Consider the following 4,931-nt stretch of genomic DNA (forward strand, 5'->3'; position numbering starts at 1 on the left):
GGGATCTCACCATGGGTACTGAAAGAGTGTGCAGAGGCACTTTGCCTGCCACTCTCCATAGTGTATAGTAAGTCACTAGAGACGGGAGACCTACCAGAAATATGGAAGACGGCGAATGTGGTCCCAATATACAAAAAGAGCGACAGACAAGAGGCACTGAACTACAGGCCAGTGTCCTTGACTTGTATACCATGCAAGGTGATGGAGAAGATCGTGAGAAAAAACCTGGTAACACATCTGGAGAGAAGGGACTTCGTGACAAATCGCCAACATGGATTCAGGGAGGGTAAATCTTGCCTTACAGGCTTGATAGAATTCTACGATCAGGTGACACAGATTAAGCAAGAAAGAGAGGGCTGGGCGGACTGCATTTTCTTGGATTGTCGGAAAGCCTTTGACACAGTACCGCATAAGAGGCTGGTACATAAGCTGGAGAGACAGGCAGGTGTAGCTGGTAAGGTGCTCCAGTGGATAAGGGAGTATCTAAGCAATAGGAAGCAGAGAGTTACGGTGAGGGGTGAGACCTCCGATTGGCGTGAAGTCACTAGTGGAGTCCCATAGGGCTCTGTACTCGGTCCTATCTTGTTTCTGATATATGTAAATGATCTCCCGGAGGGTATCGATTCATTTCTCTCAATGTTTGCGGACGATGCTAAAATTATGAGAAGGATTAAAACAGAAGAGGACTGTTTGAGGCTTCAAGAAGACCTAGACAAGCTGAAGGAATGGTCGAACAAATGGTTGTTAGAGTTTAACCCAACCAAATGTAATGTAATGAAGATAGGTGTAGGGAGCAGGAGGCCAGATACAAGGTATCATCTGGGAGAGGAAATTCTTCAGGAGTCAGAGAAGGAAAAAGACTTGGGGTTGATATCACGCCAGACCTGTCTCCTGCAGCACATATCAAGCGGATAACATCAGCGGCATATGCCAGGCTGGCCAACATACGAACGGCATTCAGAAACTTGTGTAAAGAATCATTCAGAACTTTGTATACCACATATGTCAGGCCAATCCTGGAGTATGCAGCCCCAGCATGGAGTCCATATCTAGTCAAGGATAAGACTAAACTGGAAAAGGTTCAAAGGTTTGCCACCAGACTAGTACCCGAGCTGAGAGGTATGAGCTACGAGGAGAGACTACGGGAATTAAACCTCACTTCGCTGGAAGACAGAAGAGTTAGGGGGGACATGATCACCACATTCAAGATTCTGAAGGGGATTGATAGGGTAGATAAAGACAGTCTATTTAACACAAGGGGAACACGCACAAGGGGACACAGGTGGAAACTGAGTGCCCAAATGAGCCACAGAGATATTAGAAAGAACTTTTTTAGTGTCAGAGTGGTTGACAAATGGAATGCATTAGGAAGTGATGTGGTGGAGGCTGACTCCATACACAGTTTCAAGTGTAGATATGACAGAGCCCGATAGGCTCATGAATCTGTACACCTGTTGATTGACGGTTGAGAGGCGGGACCAAAGAGCCAGACCTCAACCCCCGCAAACACAACTAGGTGAGTACACACACACACACACACACACACACACACACACACACACACACACACACACACACACACACACACACACACACACACACACACACACACACACACACACACACACACACACACACACATAGTCCTGTGGGAACACTGCATTTGTTATCGTTTTCGTGATCTTTGTTTCTGTGAGGGCTATTATGTCTGGTACTAGAGGAAAACCCAGACATAATAGCCCTCACAGAAACAAAGATCACGAAAACGATAACAAATGCAGTGTTCCCACAGGACTATTATGTTATGAGGAAAGAGAGGGAAGGAAGAGGTGGGGGTGGTGTAGCTCTGCTGGTAAGACAAGGCTGGGATTTTGAGGAGATGGATATTCAGGGCTGCGAAGGTTTCAGTGACTACATAGCAGGTACTGTAACAAATGGAGGGAAAAAAATTATAGTCGCAGTCATATATAATCCACCACCAAATGACAGAAGACCTAGACAGGAATATGATAGAAACAACATGGCCACCATTAACATAATAGAAAGAGCAGCTTCTGTTGCTAGCAGGAATGGATCTGGACTACTAATTATGGGAGACTTCAACCATGGGAAGATAGATTGGAAGAACAGAGACCCGCATGGAGGACCAGAAACATGGAGAGCTAAGCTGCTGGACGTGGCAACAAGAAACTTTCTAAGCCAGCACACCAAAGAACCAACAAGAATGAGAGGAGAAGATGAACCAGCAATGCTTGATTTGATATTTACCCTAAATGAATGGGATATAAGGGAAGTTAAGATGGAAGCGCCCTTGGGAATGAGTGACCACAGTGTATTGAACTTTGAGTACCTGGTAGAGCTAGGACTTATCTCCCCCCAAAAATAACTAGGAATCAAAAGGCTGGCATACCGAAAGGGGAATTATGAACAGATGAGAAGTTTCCTAAGTGAAATACCTTGGGACACAGACCTCAGAGACAAGTCTGTACAGGGTATGATGGACTATGTTACCCAAAAGTGTCAGGAGGCAGTAAACAGGTTCATCCCGGCCCAAAGGGAAAAATCCGAGAAGCAACAGAAGAATCCATGGTATAATAGGGCATGTATGGAAGCGAAGAAACTGAACAAAAAGGCGTGGAGGAACTTCCGGAATAACAGAACACCAGAAAGCAGAGAGAGATACCAGAGAACCAGGAATGAGTACGTCAGGGTGAGAAGAGAAGCAGAGAAAAATTTTGAAAATGATATAGCAAACAAAGCCAAGACCGAACCAAAGCTACTCCACAGTCACATCAGAAGGAAAACAACAGTGAAAGAACAGGTATTGAAACTTAGAACAGGCGAGGACAGGTATACAGAGAATGACAGAGAGGTGTGTGAGGAACTCAACAAGAGGTTCCAGGAGGTCTTCACAATAGAACAGGGTGAGGTCACTGTGCTAGGAGAAAGGGAGGTAAACCAGGCGGCCTTGGAGGAGTTCGAAATTACGAGAGAGGAGGTCAAGAGACACCTGCTGGATCTGGATGTTAGAAAGGCTGTTGGTCCAGATGGGATCTCACCATGGGTACTGAAAGAGTGTGCAGAGGCACTTTGCCTGCCACTCTCCATAGTGTATAGTAAGTCACTAGAGACGGGAGACCTACCAGAAATATGGAAGACGGCGAATGTGGTCCCAATATACAAAAAGAGCGACAGACAAGAGGCACTGAACTACAGGCCAGTGTCCTTGACTTGTATACCATGCAAGGTGATGGAGAAGATCGTGAGAAAAAACCTGGTAACACATCTGGAGAGAAGGGACTTCGTGACAAATCGCCAACATGGATTCAGGGAGGGTAAATCTTGCCTTACAGGCTTGATAGAATTCTACGATCAGGTGACACAGATTAAGCAAGAAAGAGAGGGCTGGGCGGACTGCATTTTCTTGGATTGTCGGAAAGCCTTTGACACAGTACCGCATAAGAGGCTGGTACATAAGCTGGAGAGACAGGCAGGTGTAGCTGGTAAGGTGCTCCAGTGGATAAGGGAGTATCTAAGCAATAGGAAGCAGAGAGTTACGGTGAGGGGTGAGACCTCCGATTGGCGTGAAGTCACTAGTGGAGTCCCATAGGGCTCTGTACTCGGTCCTATCTTGTTTCTGATATATGTAAATGATCTCCCGGAGGGTATCGATTCATTTCTCTCAATGTTTGCGGACGATGCTAAAATTATGAGAAGGATTAAAACAGAAGAGGACTGTTTGAGGCTTCAAGAAGACCTAGACAAGCTGAAGGAATGGTCGAACAAATGGTTGTTAGAGTTTAACCCAACCAAATGTAATGTAATGAAGATAGGTGTAGGGAGCAGGAGGCCAGATACAAGGTATCATCTGGGAGAGGAAATTCTTCAGGAGTCAGAGAAGGAAAAAGACTTGGGGTTGATATCACGCCAGACCTGTCTCCTGCAGCACATATCAAGCGGATAACATCAGCGGCATATGCCAGGCTGGCCAACATACGAACGGCATTCAGAAACTTGTGTAAAGAATCATTCAGAACTTTGTATACCACATATGTCAGGCCAATCCTGGAGTATGCAGCCCCAGCATGGAGTCCATATCTAGTCAAGGATAAGACTAAACTGGAAAAGGTTCAAAGGTTTGCCACCAGACTAGTACCCGAGCTGAGAGGTATGAGCTACGAGGAGAGACTACGGGAATTAAACCTCACTTCGCTGGAAGACAGAAGAGTTAGGGGGGACATGATCACCACATTCAAGATTCTGAAGGGGATTGATAGGGTAGATAAAGACAGTCTATTTAACACAAGGGGAACACGCAGAAGGGGACACAGGTGGAAACTGAGTGCCCAAATGAGCCACAGAGATATTAGAAAGAACTTTTTTAGTGTCAGAGTGGTTGACAAATGGAATGCATTAGGAAGTGATGTGGTGGAGGCTGACTCCATACACAGTTTCAAGTGTAGATATGACAGAGCCCGATAGGCTCATGAATCTGTACACCTGTTGATTGACGGTTGAGAGGCGGGACCAAAGAGCCAGACCTCAACCCCCGCAAACACAACTAGGTGAGTACACACACACACACACACACACACACACACACACACACACACACACACACACACACACACACACACACACACACACACACACACACACACACACACACACACACACATAGTCCTGTGGGAACACTGCATTTGTTATCGTTTTCGTGATCTTTGTTTCTGTGAGGGCTATTATGTCTGGTACTAGAGGAAAACCCAGACATAATAGCCCTCACAGAAACAAAGATCACGAAAACGATAACAAATGCAGTGTTCCCACAGGACTATTATGTTATGAGGAAAGAGAGGGAAGGAAGAGGTGGGGGTGGTGTAGCTCTGCTGGTAAGACAAGGCTGGGATTTTGAGGAGATGGATATTCAGGGC

Source organism: Procambarus clarkii, chromosome 8 (assembly GCF_040958095.1).
Source record: "Procambarus clarkii isolate CNS0578487 chromosome 8, FALCON_Pclarkii_2.0, whole genome shotgun sequence".
In the NCBI taxonomy this organism is placed as follows: Eukaryota; Metazoa; Arthropoda; class Malacostraca; order Decapoda; family Cambaridae; genus Procambarus; species Procambarus clarkii.